Source organism: Giraffa tippelskirchi, chromosome 7 (assembly GCF_054371585.1).
Source record: "Giraffa tippelskirchi isolate mGirTip1 chromosome 7, T2T-mGirTip1v1.2.pri, whole genome shotgun sequence".
NCBI lineage: Eukaryota > Metazoa > Chordata > Mammalia > Artiodactyla > Giraffidae > Giraffa > Giraffa tippelskirchi.
Window position 1 is genome coordinate 112,100,998 of NC_137281.1, and position 17,107 is coordinate 112,118,104.

The 17,107-nt window shown below is 38.2% G+C and overlaps 1 protein-coding gene across 11 annotated transcripts in view; it reads left to right on the forward strand.

Annotated features, from left to right (window-relative positions):
• Positions 1–17,107, forward strand: part of LOC145512889 (uncharacterized) — a 324,797-nt gene that overhangs the window by 81,732 nt on the left and 225,958 nt on the right. The gene's annotated exons all lie outside the window — the stretch shown is intronic.

Genomic DNA, 17,107 nt, shown 5'->3' on the forward strand with positions numbered 1-17,107 from the left:
CTAGGAATGAACAAAGAAATATTGTACTTGAACTTGCCATGCTGTGACAAAAGTCTGAATTACTGTAGACAGCAGCATTGTGCTGATGGACTAAAATGACTGATATGATGAGAAGCAAGATCAGAGGGTGGTGATTCTTCCGAGAGAGACTGCCTCTACCCAGGATAGTGTTCACACGTGCCAGGAAGGACTGAGGGTCATTTGGTCACAGCTCGTGCCCTCTTATCAGTTGATAGTACTCCCTCAGATGGGAAGACTTGTAAACATTTAAAGAAAACAATGATTTGCCAGGAAATGAAGGGAATTCAACTGCAGCCCCCACAGAGCGGCCTTATTATGTAATACAAATTGTTCAACCATAGGACCAACACACGGGCCTTGTAGAAGCTTGCCACACTAGCAAAAATGAAATGATTTACATGTGGAAGCCACAGCTGGTATGAAAATAAACATTGAATCAGTTCCTTCCTCTAAGTCCATGTTCCATTAGAATAACTACAGTAGGTGACATTTTTCACATTTTAATTGGGATTTTGCTGATTTTATCAGAATTTCTGCTGATCAAAGCAAATTGGCTATTTATTTATTTTGCAATGAAGCTAACTGTTCAGCGCAAGTTTAATGTACTGTAATGAATTTTAAATATCCTCTTAGTCAGATTACAAAGTGTTGGAATCAAGATGTCCTTGTTAACTTAAATTATTAATTACTCAAATGTACAAAAGGCAACTTTCAGATATGATGTCACAGTTTAAATGGATCTGAACTGGATGAAAATGTTGGGCCTGCCTTAAAAGATGTCAGAGAAATAAAGATACTTCCCCCTGCAGTCTGCTTAACCCACTCATACCTGCTTAGTTTTTAGACATATGATAAATACTTTCATTATTAGTTTATTTTCAGTAGCTTACAGAACAATAAGTTTTTATGTTATTTACACTCCAGTGACTTTGGTTTAATTGGCTTCTTTTATGTTATTTATATAAATATAAATCATACTTGGTTTTAAAGTATTAATGATGCATTTTATGTTATAATGCTGTTTTTATGCAGACTAGCACGCCGTAAATTCATACCATCCATGGCTAACAGCTAAGGATCTTTACAAAATCCACTTCAAAAGTTGAAGCTACTGCACTCTGAACCTTGACAGAATTCAGGCTTGGGATGAAAAGATCCACTGAATTGCACTTCATTTCCATTTGAGTTAGCAAATTAATTTATTCAAATATTTCTGGAGGGCAGTTCTCACGTCTGTATACTTGAGAAACTACATAGATTTGTTTTCCAAGATACTGTAACAAAGCAAAGCCAAAAGCCCAATTTAAATAAAACTGAGTTTTAAGTATTACTTCCACCAGATGAGGGATCATGGCACCTGCCAAGAGGTTGGTTGAAACATTTTTTGGTTTTATTTAAATGTTTGCAGTCATAGGTTTTTATAAACATTCATTTGGTGATCATTGGACTTTTTTTGCTCGAATCCTAAGATGATGTTATGAGTAAACAGAATTTTCTTATGTAATTCACATTTCTAAATAAGCTTTAAGGTTTTATAGATATTTAGGGTTTTCCAAGTGACCCTCTGCATACTGACCTCTTTGAATGATGGAAGCCTTACAAAAAATAGTCATCAAATATGTTTTTGAATAGACAAGTGATATGATTTCAATTGTTGATTAAAAACATGCCCTAGGGATGGGAGTGGGGAATTACCTAAATTCCCTACTAGATGGGATTTATCTAAATCAATGTAATTAACAAAACAAAAATTATTAAAAATTACACAAAATTACAACAAAAATTACACAGTGGTAATTTAATTTTGGTTTATTTAGGTAAGGTTAGATGTCCACCTAAAGCACAGCCTTGATCTTGGGGTGACAAAAGTAGTGAGTGGAGAAGACTGAAATGCTCCTTGATCTTTCATTCTTAAAATGTTGCTGAAACTCTACACAAACACAGGTTTTCTTATGGAGAGGCATGTGACAACAAGCTGGTTCGCTTGTCTTTGTCCTTGTCTTAGCATGTTTAGTTTTCAAAGTGCCTGAAGAGTTCCAGGTGAAGGTGATTTTATTGTACAGAGTAGGTCATTGAAAGAACTCTTGGAATCAGAGAGATCTTCCTAGCTGGAAAGCTTTGGTCAAGTTCCTTACCCTCTCTCAGCCTTCATTTTCTCACTTATAAAACAGGGGATAGTCATAGTGCTTGCTTCACAGGGATGTTTGAGGAATGAATGAAAGGAGGTATGTGGAGCCTTAGCACACAGTGTCATGTGTGTTAGTTGCACTCAGTCATGTCCGACTCTTTGTTACCTCATGGACTGTAGTCCGCCACGCTCCTCTGTCCATGGAATTCTCCCGACAAGCATACTGGAATGGGTGCCATTTCCTTCTCCAGGGGACCGTCAGAAAAGTCTCTGTTTAATTCTTAACTAATTCTGTGAAGTTTATTTCCTGATTTGTGTAGCGTGTGCATCTTCTGATGTCTCTGCTCAGATTTTTTTTTCCTTAGATTTTTTGGGGGGTTACACACTGCTTTATTTATTTATTTATTTTTGGCTGTGCTGGATTGTCGCTGCTGAGATTTTTCTTTAAAAAAAAAAAAATCTTTTAACCTGACTTCTCACATCCTGCTCAGGGAAGATCCATGGGTCATGGGGACAATGGAGTGCTCAATCCAGAACACCTTGTTCCTAATAGTTACTCAATAAATGGTTATTATTGTAATGTGTCTTCAGTATAATTGCTCTATACAAGTTTGCCAGGATGATCAACAAGTAAGTCATGCTACTAACTATGGCATATTTTCAACTCAGATGGAAACCACTGGGGGAAAAACAAATATTTATTTAGTGAGAATGATGTCACCGAAGATGAGAGAGAACATTTGATATCTAAACAAGTGCTACAAAAGACATTAGAAAAATAGCTTGTGGACTGTAGTAGCTGCTGTCAGTATGAACGGAGTGCCCTCTAAAAAGGGTAGGATGATCAGCAGGTGGAAAGAAACTGAAAGAGACAGTTCACTGGATTTGTACTGCACTGATGGGAAGGAAATCACAATCACGTTGACAAATGTGCCAGATGTTTGCTACTCTGCCTTCTATGTCTCTGTCAGTTTACAAAGAACTTACATCAGCCTGGTGATTCAGGTAGTTCAGATGTAATGGTCCATTTACAGCTGAAGTCACTGTGTCTCAGGGAAGTAAAGAGGCTTGCCCAAGGCACAACTTGAGCCAGATTTTCATTCCTTAGGAGTAGGTTCCTCAGTCAGTAGTTTAACTTCATTAAAGTAGCTAATAGTTATTCAAACAGTTCATGAATCTTTCAATTCAGTTCAGTTGTGTCCAACTCTTTTTCACCCCATGAATCGCAGCACGCCAGGCCTCCCTGTCCATCACCTCCCGGAGCTTACCACAACTCAAGTCCATTGAGTCAGTTATGCCATCCAGCCATTTCATCCTCTGTCGTCCCCTTCTCCTCCTGCCCTCAATCCTTCCCAGCATCAGGGTCTTTTCCAATGAGTCGACTCTTCACATTAGGTGGCCAAAGTATTGGAGTTTCAGCTTCAACATCAGTCCTTCCAATGAACACCCAGGACTGTTCTCCTTTAGGATGGACTGGTTGGATCTCCTTGCAGTCCAAGGGACTCTCAAGAGTCTTCTCCAACACCACAGTTCAAAAGCATCAATTCTTCGGCGCTCAGCTTTCTTTACAGTCCAACTCTCACATCCATACGTGACTACTGGAAAAACCATAGCCTTGACTAGATGGACCTTTGTTGGCAAAGTAATGTCTCTGCTTTTTAATATGCTGTCTGGGCTGGTCATAACTTTCCTTTCAAGGAGTAAGTGTCTTTTAACTTCATGGCTGCAATCGCCATCTTCAGTGATTTTTGGAGCCCCTCAAAATAAAGTCTGACACTGTTTCCACTGTTTCCCCATCTATTTGCCATGAAGTGATGGGACCAGATGCCATGATCTTAGTTTTCTGAACGTTGGGCTTTAAGCCAACTTTTTCACTCTCCTCTTTCACTTTCATCAAGAGGCTTTTTAGTTCCTCTTCACTTTCTGCCATAAGGGTGGTGTCATCTGCATATCTGAGGTTATTGATATTTCTCCCGGAAATCTTGATTCCAGCTTGTGCTTCTTCCAGCCCAGCATTTCTCATGATGTACTCTGCATATAAGTTAAATAAGCAGGGTGACAATATACAGCCTTGACGTACTCCTTTTCCTATTTGGAACCAGTCTGTTGTTCCATGTCCAGTTCTCACTGTTGCTTCCTGACCTGCATACAGGTTTCTCAAGAGGCAGGTCAGGTGGTCTAGTATTCCCATCTCTTTCAGTATTTTCCACAGTTTATTGTGATCCACACAGTCAAAGGCTTTGGCATAGTCAAGAAAGCAGAAATAAATGTTTTTCTGGAACTCTCTTGCTTTTTCGATGATCCAGTGGATGTTGGCAATTTGATCTCTGGTTCCTCTGCCTTTTCTAAAACCAGCTTGAACATCTGGAGGTTCACGGTTCATGTATTGCTGAAGCCTGGCTTGGAGAATTTTGAGCATTACTTTACTAGCATGTGAGATGAGTGCAATTGTGCAGTAGTTTGAGCATTCTTTGGCATTGCCTTTCTTTGGGATTGGAACGAAAACTGACCTCTTCCAGTCCTGTGGCCACTGCTGAGTTTTCCCAATTTGCTGGCATATCGAGTGCAGCACTTTCACAGCATCATCTTTCAGGATTTGAAATAGCTCACCTGGACTTCCATCACCTCCACTAGCTTTTTTCATAGTGATGTGTTTCCTAAGGCCCACTTGACTTCACATTCCAGGATGTCTGGCTCTAGGTAAGTGATCACAGCATCATGATTATCTGGGTCATGAAAATCTTTTTTGTATAGTCCTTCTGTGTATTATTGCCACCTCTTCTTAATATTTTCTGCTTCTGTTAGATCCATACCATTTCTGTCCTTTATCATGAATCTTTACAACCAACCAATGTAAAGGTATGCTATTATTAATCCCATTTTACAGATAAGAAAACTGAGGTACAGAAAGGGAAGCATTTTGTACAATAGCATGTGGTGAGTAGGGGAACTGGAATTTGACATCATAAAATCTGGCCTCAAAATCCACACTCTTAACACACCTCTAGTGGATCCAAACTGAGAATAATCTATGGTTCTCAAATGTTTGCAAGCATCAGAATCACCTGTAGAATTGGTTGAAACACAGATTAGTGATCCTCATGACTGGAGTTTCTGATTTTTTAAGTCTGAAGTGAAGCTCGAGAATTTGCATTTTTAACCAATTCCCAGATGATGCTGATGGCCTGGAGACCACACTTTGAGAGCCATTGGTCCAGACTGCTTCTGCTGCTGCTGCTACATCGCTTCAGTCGTGTCCGACTCTGTGCGACCCCATGGATGACAGCCCACCAGGCTCCCCCGTCCCTGGGATTCTCCAGGCAAGAACACTGAAGTGGGTTGCCATTTCCTTCTCCAATGCATGAAAGTGAAAAGTGAAAGTGAAGTTGCTCAGTCGTGTCTGATTCTTAGCGACCCCATGGACTGCAGCCTACCAGGCTCCTCCGTCCATGGGATTTTCCAGGCAGGAGTACTGGAGTGGGTTTCCATTGCCTTCTCCGATATATGTGTGCAGTTACATACAAAATTTATTAAACTCTTATTATTGATGCTCTTAGGTACTAGAAATACAAAGATGAGTAAGATCTGTACCACATTGTCAAGAAACTTACAATTTTATATTAGTGATAGGGTTATAAACAAACTGTAGTAAAATGTGATAACTGATACCATTGATGAATATAAAGCATGTTATGGAAACACTGAAATACAAAATTAATCCTACATGAAACTATCAAGGAAAGAAATAAACAGAGGTTATATTTGAATAAGAGAACTCAAGAAAGCATTTTGTGTCTGCCTAGGGCAGATTTTACCTACCTTCATCTCTCTCCCCAGAATAATATATACTTACCTCCATTGTGTGGTACTATATTTCATTATAGTTAGTGGTTTTCTTATCCTTCTGTTTACTAGATAGAGCTTCTTGAAAACAGAAAAAATGTTTTATTCAACTTGTAGTCTTAGTACCTAATTCAGGATAAGAAGCTCAGTAAAATGTTTGTTGAATGAATAAACATGAGTCAAGAAATTTCAAGAGAAATTAAAAATGTTTTGAGCTAAATGAAAATAAAAACAAAATTTGTAGGATGCAGCAAAAGCAATAATTAGAGGAAAATTTATAGCATTGAATGCATATATTAGAAAAAAAGAAAGATCTGAAATTGATCATCTAAGCTTTTCACTTTTGACAACTAGAAAAATAAGAAAAAATTAAATCCAGAGTAATTAGAAGAAAAGAAATGATAAGAATTACAGCATAAACCAATGAATTTGAAAACAGGAAATCAATAACAAACACCAAAGATGATTCTTTGAAAGAATCAATAAAATCAGTAAGCCTCTGGCCAGGCTAACTAAGAAAAAAGAACAATGACACAAATTATTAATATCAGAAATGAAGGATTGGGCATCACTACGGATCCTATGGACAGTAAGTGGCTAATCAGGGAATACTATGAACAACTCTGGACTCACAAACTTGATAATCTAGGTGAAATAAACCATTCTTTGAATTACAGCTTGCCAAACTCACACAAGAAGAATGAGACATCTATAAAAGCCCATATCTATGAAAGAAATTGAATCAATAATTAATAACCTAAAACAGAAAGCACCAGACCCAGAATTAAGTGATTATGGCAAGTTTGCAAGATACAAGGTTAATATACAAAGTCAATCACTCTGCTGTATACCAGTAATGAACAAGTGGAATTTGAAATTAAAACTCAATACCACTTACATTACCACCACTCCCCCCAAAAGAAATACTTAGGTGTAAATCTAATCAAATATGTAAAGGTCTATTATGAGGAAAACCACGAAACTCTGATGAATGAGATCAATGACAAACTCAATAAATGGAGAGATATTCCATGTTCATAGATAAGAAGACAGAATGTTGTCAAGCTGTCTGTTTTTCCCAACTTGATCAACAGATTCAATGAAATCCCTATCAAGATATTAGCAGCTTGTGGATACTGACAAACCGATTCTAAAGTTTGTGTGGAGAGGCAAAAGACCCAGAACAGCAAACATAATGTTGCAGGAGAACAGCAAAGTTAGAGGACTAACACATCCAACTTTCAAGACTTACTATCAAGCTACAGTAGTCAAGACAGTGTGGTACTGAGGAAAGAACACACACGTAGATCAATGGAACACAACAGAGAGCAGAGAAATGAACCCCATAGATATAGTCAACTGACGTTTTACAGAAGAGCAGAGACTACAATGGAGCAAAGGGAGTTTCTTCAACAAATTCTGGAACAACTAGACATCCACATGAAAAAAAAAAAATGACTCTAGACACAGACCTTACACTATTTACAAAAATTAACTCAAAATGGATTCTAGGCCTAAGTGTGAAATGCGAAGCTATAAAAATCTAGAGATTATCTAAGTGAAAATCCTAGATGACCTTGGATATGGCAGTGACTTTTAGTTACAACACTAAAAGCACCATCCATGAAAGAAAAAATTGATGAGCTAAGCTTCATTAAAATTTAACGTTGCTATTCTGTGAAAAACAATGTCAAGAGAACTAAAAGACAGGCCTCAGACTGGGAGAAAATATTTTCTAAGGAAAATATTTTCATGCTGAAGAAATAATTTTAAAAAATTTAAAAAGTTAGGTAAACTTATTTTCCAGTTTTATCAAGATACAACTGATGTATGACTTTGTATTAGTTTCAAGTGTACAATATGATTTTATATGTATATATTTGTGTTTGTATCATAAAATGTGTACTGCAATAAGTTTAGTTAGCATCTGTCACATCATGCAGTTATAACGTTTTTTCTTGTGATGAGAACTTTTAAAATCTACTCTCTTAGCAACTCTGAAACTTATAATACAGGATTATTAACTATGGGCTTCCCTTGTGGCTCAGTGGTAAAGAATCGCCTGCCATTGCAGAAGACACAGAAGACGTGAGTTTAATTCCTGGGTCTGGAAGATCCCCTGGAGGAGGAAATGGCAACCTACTCCAGTATTCTTGCTTGGAAAATTCCATAGACAGAGGAACCTGGCAGGCTACAGTCCAGGGGATTGCAAAGAGTCAGACACAACTGAGAAACAATACACATACATTATTAACTATAGTCATATGTTGTTCATCACATCCCCCAAACTCATTTATCTTGTCGCTTTTGACCTATTTTCTCCATCCCCTAATCCCTACCTCTGGCAACTACCAGTCTTCATTTCTATGAATTGGGGGGATTTTAGGCTTCACATCAAATAGTATTTGTCTGACTTACTTCATTTGGGATAAGGTCCTCAAGGTCTATTCATATTGTTAGAAAATGGCAGGATTTCCTTCTTCTTTATGGCTGAATAATATTCCATTGTTTATACATACCAGATTTTCTTTATTCATTCATTTGTCAATGGGCAGTTAGATTATTTTCATGTCTTGTGAATAATACTGCAATGAGCATGAGAGTACAGGTATATCTTCAAGATAGTGATTTCATTTCCTTTAAATTTATACCCAGGAGTGGAGTTGCTGGACCATATAGCAGTTCTATTTTTAATTTTTTGAGAAACCTCCATACTGTTTTCCATAGTGACAGCACCAATTTACATTTCCACTGATAATGCACAAAGGCTCCCTTTTCTCCACATCCTTGCTGAGACTTGTTAGCTCTTGCATTTTGGATGACACCATAAATAAAAATCTTGTAATGTTACATTTTAATAGAAAATACCAGTATAATCTTATTATTTTGGTTTCTTTCTTTTAAGTGCACATTTTCATAGCTTTGTTTATTGAAAAAGCATGAAAAAGCTAAGAAGCCCAATGACAACAACCATCTCACTGTCACATTGTGGTTTCTTCACACCAAAAGAAATCAGGATTCTTGAGGGGAATGACTGAACGCACCTCTGGGATAAGAAATTTACAAGATGAGCAAGAGTGCTATCAGAGACTACCGGCTCATGTCAAAGGGCTACAGGAGTCAACATGAAAGAGCTTCCTTGTATAAGGATGGGAAATTTTTAGCACCAGAAGCGCTAGTGCGTCCTATTGAATGAAAAACATTGGCTATAAAGATTCCATACTGATCTTCAACAACAAAAGAAGAAAAGAACACTAACAACCAAAAACACCTCAGTAGCTATGCACTGTTGAAAGTAGTTAGGACAATAGTTTTTTACTCTAGAAGGTGTCAAGTATGAAACACATTAAGCATTTATCTTGTCTTTCGTGTGTGAACATTACATTGGGATAATCAAATGGTCCTATGTGGTGAGTAAACATTTTTCCTTACAAAAAATATTTCACATAAAAAAGTAGAAGGAATAATAGAATTAGAAAGTCAGCATTTTATCCTCTAATGAACAATGGATTGGGGCAATACTATCAGTGGATAAAACCATTAGATTAAATTCTGTTGGAAACTCGACAATGAAGCAGACTTTCATCCCCAAACCCACCAATCCATCTTTGCATCAGATAGTGTGTGCCTCCTGACATGATGCAGTTATGAAGTACAGGCTGTGACCTATAAAATATTCTTGCCAAAGAACTGGACCTGAATCTGATCCAACCTTTAACGCCAGCTTCCATTTGGGCGAAATACAAGGGATGAATGGACAATCAATTGACACTACAAGGAATTAAACAGACAAACCCCAAATATTAGATCTTCTTTAGAACAATACACTTGGTTCCTTTACAAGTCAATTGTCTGAAAAAAAGGAAAAACAGAAAGGAGGGAGGAGAGACAATTTTAGATTGAGAGACTTAAATATTGTATGGACATTGTTTGGATCCCATAAAACCAAGTATAAAAACATTTTAAACAGAGAAATCTGAATATGCCTAAGTCTTAGATGATTTCAAGGAAATTTTTACATTTACCTATGTGTGTAAAAGTGGTAATGTGATTACGTTAGAGAATGCTGTATTTTCTAGAGATGTATGTATGTAGAGCTGAAATGACATGATGTTTGGTATTTGATTCAAAATAATTCACCAAAAAAAGAGACAGAAGGGGAGAAAAAAAGGAGGAAGAGGAGAGAGGCGGGGAGGGGGAAAGGCAGGGGAGGAAGGACAGGAAGGGGGACATTTACAGCAGAGATGATGAAGACAGGGAGAGTGGGGGGAAAAAGAGGAATTGATCATAACTATAATAAAATAAAATTTCCCTAAGGTGAAGAAAGACCCAAGTATTCATATCTCTCAGGAATCAACATACTGTACTGACCCCAAAAATGTGAACTTGTTTGGATGACATTAACAACTGAGTTGAATATATATGTATTTTTTAGCCAACACATAGAGAATTAGTGTTCCTTTCATATAACTCCTAAACTTTTTCTTTTTTGTTTTGTTTTGTTTAGTCACTAACTCATGTCTGATTCTGTGACCCCATGGACTGTAGCCAGCCAGACTCCTCTATCCATGGAATTTCCCAGGCAAGAATACTGGAGTGGGTTGCTATTTCCTTCTCCAGAGGATCTTCCTGACCCAGGGATCGAACACTCATCTCTTGCATTGGTAGGTGGATTCTTTACTGCTGAGCCACCTGAGAAGTCCAGAAACTTTTCCTGTAATTGACAATTCGGTTTCCCTGGTATCTCAGACAGTGAAGATTCTGCCTGCAATACAGGAGACCTGGGTTCAGTCCCTGAGTCAGGAAGATCCTCTGGAGAAGGGAATGGCTACCCACTCCAGTATTCTTGCTGGAGAATTCTATGCACAGAGGAGCTTGGCAGGCTAAAGTCTATGGGGTTGAAAAGAGTTGAATATGACTGAGTGACTAAAACTTTCACTTCATAAAGGATATGTCAACTTTTTTGGCTAGTTTTTTTTTTTTTTTAAGCAGTCTTTCTCTGAAATTTAGAGTAGAAATCTTATCTTAAATTGGATTTTGGTTGTTTCCACCCCCAACTTGATCTCTCTCTTGCTCTGCCCCACCACCCCACCCCAATTCACCCACTTGCTGGGACCTCCAGTACAAAAACATGTTTCTTCTGCTGCCTCTAGGCTCCTGTGTCATGGTGATATTAAATATAAAAGAAATCTGCTCACCAAAATTGAGGATATCTTAGCTGTATCTTCTTTTTCTTCCCCAATTTACTTGGCTATTCCTCACACTTAACTGTTGTAGGATAACTTTACTCTCAATTTGTCAAGTTGTGTAAACTATCCCACTGCTGTTTGTTTGGAACTGTGTTGATTTTTATAAAGATAACTGAGATAATTGATATGTCCACAATAGTGTATCTGGGAACAAGGTAAATGTCTCTACTATTCTAGTCTTGTGTATCTGTCAGTATAGTTTACAGATTTTTTAAAAAATTGTTCTTGTACAGTTCTTCTTTTCTATTACTATGAATGGGCTTTTTAAAAAATTAAGTTTTGTGATTAGTTATTGGTAATTATGGAAACTGTTGATTTTTATATGTTACTCTCATATCTGACCATCTGAGAAAATTTACAATTGATTAAAAATTTAAAAATCTAAATCTTAATCAATAGAGGAATGATAAGTAATCAAGATAAATCTAGTCTATGGAATGTTATGCAGCTCTTTTGTAATTATACATATAATATATAGTGAGAAAGAGAACCATCTCCAAGATAAAATGAAAAAGCAATTAACCAAAAAAGAAAATTGCAGAATAATAATATTATATGGTTCAGGTATCTAAAACTACTACTTGTGGATATATGTACATACAATACAAGTGCACAGAATAAAGTCTGTCAAAATACATTCTAATGATAACAGCAAAGCTTTGAGTAGAGGAGTAAAGGAGATTTTTCAGGTTTTTATTGTATTTTGCATTATTTGAATTTTTTCTACAACATAAATTTATATAATGCTTTTATAATTAGAAATTGAGAGAAAAAGGTAAAAATAAGATGTTGAGAAGTAGACAAGTTAATAAAGATTGACATGGAGGAAGCTCTATAGAGAATAGATATAAGTCCATAGAAAACGCTCACGGGTCATTAATTTCTACAATATCTCTAAAGTCACTTCCATTTGGCTTTGGGAAATCTGTGACTCTACATACCGTGTCAAGAAGTATTACTGGGACCTACTAGAGCAGAAAATGAAGATTAAAATGTCACACAACTGACCAATGAAGTCAGTGGAGACATCCTCCCCCAATGTTTATCTACCTTGTATCATTTCTCCTATGTAAGTGCTGTGGACTGGAGAAAGACCTAAATAAATTAGCTGGCTAAATGAATTGGATAATTCTCCTTCTAGCCTTCTCTCTATTGCCTGCTGGAAACCAGATGAGACAGCCTTTATTTCCTAGGTCCTCCTAATATCTAAAGTTCATATATGGGAAACTCTTCAGATCTGAATTTAGAAATGGAAGCCCTGTTGGTTTATCTATATCAGGTGGGTTAAGGCACCCTTGTTTGCCTTGAAGTGAGGCTCCTCCTTAGCTTGTCACATGAAGTCTTCATGAGAGGCTCCTGAGTACCTCATATCATTGTAAATGCCTATGCCAAGTCCCTTGCAGTGAGTTAGAGTTGTCTCTTAGGTTGTGACATAAGCATGTGTAATCTGGACTTCTATTTTTATAACGTGGTAAAGAGAGATCATTGATAGATACCTAACACAATGTCTAACAGTGTTTCTCAAACTTTAACGTGGGAATCACCTCAGGAGGCTGATTCAGTAGGTCTTGGTAAACCCTTGAACTTGCCTTTCTCAGAAGCTCCCAGGTTATATCAATGTGACTGGTCCAGGAAACACACTTAGTGGAGCAAGAGTGTAAAGCATATGCTTGGTACTTAAGTGTTTGTTGAATGAGTCTTCTTCTGTCCTAACCTCTAGAAATGTGAATCCTCCTTTATAGGACACATCCTTCCTTTTTGTTCTCTACTGAAGACTGTGAGGAATTTCTACTTTCTGGAAAGCTAATTCCATCAGGATATTATGTTTTATATACTTAAACCCACATCCCAATATTCTACCCACGTGGAGGCAGGACCCAGGACTGTTTTGCCATGTAGCCAGCATTGCTGTTCATGCCTGATCTAGTCACTCCTCCCCAACCCAGTGTAGCATAATGAGCAGTCTCTGCCCTGTAAAGATGCCCCACTAGGGCTGCAAGTCAGTGTGACAGCAAAGTCAAGAGAAAGACTGGAGGCCCTTTTTGCAAGACCAGATTTCCCCCAGAGCCATAGCCCCTTCCCTCCTTTGGGGATAGCGACTTCCTCAGGCAGCAAATGGTTCACAAAATTTAACAAACCGAAAACACAAAAATCACACAGCACAGACTCTAATACAGAGGTGCCCTAAATTGAGCAAGGCTTAAAAATTAAAAGTTAACTGGGCTGATATCTTCAAAAATGTACTGCTTACTTAGTTTTCCCTTTCAGTCAGTCAGTTCAGTCGCTCAGTCATGTCCAGCTCTTTGTGACCCCATGGACTGCAGCACACCAGGCCTCCCTGTCCATCACCAACTCCTGGAATTTACTCAAACTCATGTCCATTGATGTCATCCAACCATCTCATCTTCTGTCGTCCCCTTCTCCTCCCACCTTCAATCTTTCCCAGCATCAGGATCTTTTCAAATGAGTTGGTTTAAAAGAATTGAGTTTGCCTGTTGAGCCATGGTGAAAATGACACATACATTAAAATCTTAAGCCCGGTCCTTTGGGGGTTATTTTCCTTTGTGCTATGTCAAAAACCAAGTGGAAAGGTGATGGAAATATGTATGTTGAAATATCCTTTTGAAGTAAACTAGGCATGTTTTGGACAGTTGGAGGTGTTAGTTATATTGTGTGAAGCCATGTTAAGTATTTTAAGAACTGTCTTGTTCGAGATCGCTGAATTGTGTAGACAGAAAAGTTATGTTGTCTTACAATCAGTTTAACATTTATCCTTGTTTATTGGCTACTTAGCTGGGGACTCTGGGGTACAGTGTTAGCAGAATTCACTTGGGGATTCTCGCCTGTGCACATTAGCAGAATAGATTGGACTGTGATTTGTAGTGCCAGCCTGATTTTACAGGGAGCATTTTCCACCCACCACAGCTTCGTGGTGATGTTGGAATCTGTCTAGTCGGTGGAGGATCAGGAGCTTAAGGAGCTAATGAATATTCATTTCTTTTCCCTGGGTACAAAGTAAAATAACCAGTAATTAGTATAATATTTAATACTTCTATTCAAAATAAATAAATCTTTTGTGAAAAAAACCCTAATTATTATAACATAGCAAATTCTGCATATGTAACTGGAATGGGATGTGGTGTTTTGAAAATGCTTCTAAGCCCTCATTTACATGTTTTGAGATTAGTTAATTATTCCCCTTGTATGCATAAAACTCAACCCTACATTTTTACCCGCATTTATTATTCATTTTCCTCTCTCCCAAGTTTAGCTGATTCTAATATTTAAATTTTACTTTATTTTTGGATACTGAAGATATTTGTATTTTGAAGTAATGCTTGGAAGGTGGGTTTGTTCTTGTCCTTTTCTTCTGTTCTCCCACAAAGAGGATGAAGGTGGCTTTCAGAAATTCCCAAGTGGTGTTTCTTATCTGATCCTAGGTTCACGAGACAAAGTTTAGCTATTCCAGTTTTTTTAAATGTATGTTTTTGAGCATGGACTATATGGTAGGCACTAGACTAGATGCTTTCACATATGTCATCATATTTTTATTCTACAACAATCCTGTAAGATTGTTTTTCTACCATTATTCTATAGACAAGGCAATGAAGTTCGAAGTAGTTACTTCTGCCAATGTGAAGTGTAGAATTCTAAAGCATTCATCTGTTTGACTCCAAATCTAGTTTGCACTACAGCTATGAGATTCTGAAGCTTCTTCTGCCCAATTGCTGAGAGAGAAAGGTTTGGTGGAGGTGATGATATGTTTGTGTGCAAATAAAAATTCCCCAGGGTGTCATCATGGGGTTGGGTGCTCGCAGGTGCCAACCTCTGCTGGGGGAGGTGGGGACAGCCCAGCCTCACTGTAGACAAATGCTTTCTGAGCCTGTGATAAGCAAGGAAACTTCTCATCTACTTCCTGGAGGTTTCTCAGTGATGCTGGTTGGTGCCTGCCAAGAATTCACATTCTTGTCTGAGTGCAAATGGATGGATCTGTGTCAGATTCAGTGGCAATCTCTGCAGACCTGGGTAATTCCTAGTGCTGCCGATTCTATGGAATACAATTCTATGGAAAAATGCAAATACTTCCACGCTGGGATTTTGTATGATGCTGCCAGGGTAGGGATAAGGCAAGAGCTTCTAGTTCAGATTTTTTTGTGAGCGATTCCAGGGACAACTAGAATAAAATTCAGACTTCTGACCGTGGCCTTCAGGCTGCTGGTGGCCCAGCTACTGCCTACCCCTCTTAGCCTCTTGTCTGTTCCCGTCTCCCCTGTGCTCAGCATCCTCCTTTCTGTCCCTCTGACTGGCAACTTTGTTCCCGCCTCGAAGCCTTTGCATTTATTGTCCTCACTGCTTGGGGTACTCTTCTCTCTGTCTCCACATGGCTGATTCTTGATCATCTTCAGGCTTTTGTTCAGACACCCCCTCCACACAGAGCCTTCCCTGACATACTCACCTCCCCTCTCCCCCCACCTCTCATCCGTATCTAAAGGAGCCTCTACCCATGACCCCCTCATAGCCCTACATCATCACATGACCCTGTTCACGTAACTTCAGAGTTTGCTTTCTGAAGTGATATTTATTTTCTTCTTTATTAACTGTTTCTCTGTCATCTTGTTACCCAGAGAAGCTTTGCCACAGTGTAAGTACTCAGTAAACATATGGTAAATAAAAGGTTGAATGACTCAATGAATGAATGAACATTAAATGTCTGGAATTACAAATGCTAGAGTTTGAGGGCACCTGCTAGCTAATCTGTCCCAACTTTACAACCAGTTTCTCTATTTGACTATTTCCAGTGAGAGAAAGCTCATTACCTAATAAAGCAGTGTCTCCAGTTTTTGTCTTGAGAGGCAGTTTGGGACTGTGGAAGTCAAGTCAAACTCACTTCGATTCAAATCCGGATCTGCTACAAACTAGATGTGGACCTTGATTAGGCCATGACCTGTTCCCTCATCTGAAAAGGGGGTGACATTACCTACTCAGACAAGCTATTGTGAGAAGGAGATGCTGCCGGGTCTGCAGAGTGTCCTGCATATTTATATACACATGGTATAGGAAAGGTTAAAATGGCAACACATGGTATAGGAAAGGTTAGCATGGCAAAGGGGACATGTAGATGTTAATTTGCTTTCTAGTTTTGTTCTCTGTGCCAGTTAGTCCTGGATTAAGTATCACACACATATTCACATTTATAGTAAGTTGCCTACATACAAACCTTCAAGTTGTGAACTTTCAAAGATTCAACCATATGTTTACATGTTCAATCACATAAGTTAGTTCATGTGTCTAGCTGCATTGTTACATGTGTGTATCCTCTACAAGTGGTTGTGCTGGTGTGTACTTCACTGTACATAACTGTATAGAGTGCAGTAATACAGTATTTTATTTCAAGCCCAGGATGTCTGGAAGCATAAAAGGAGTAGTGGTGTAGCTGGTACTGCTAAGAAGCGTCAGCTGTTGCACTATACTACTTTACTTTTCAAGATTTTAAATGTTTCCTTTATTTTTTGTTTGTTTTTATGTATTATTTGTGGAAAAAGTACTGAAAACCTATTACAGTAGAGTGCTATAGAGCCAATTGTGTTAGTTGGGTACATAAATAGGCTAACTTTGTTGGAGTTGTGAACACACTCTGAGAAACTCATTCGTATGTAGGGGACTGACTATAGTCTTCCCCATGAGGTGAGGAATCTCCTGTTTTACAGACAAGGATATTAAGTGATATTAAGGATATTAAGCCCAAAGTTCCCCTTCTAAGGAGTGGTCCAGTCCCTAGGTCATCAGGTTCTCTCTCTATCCCTCCAAAGTACCGCTGTCTTCTGCCTTCAACACCGAACAGCAGACAGGTTGATGAAATGGAAGG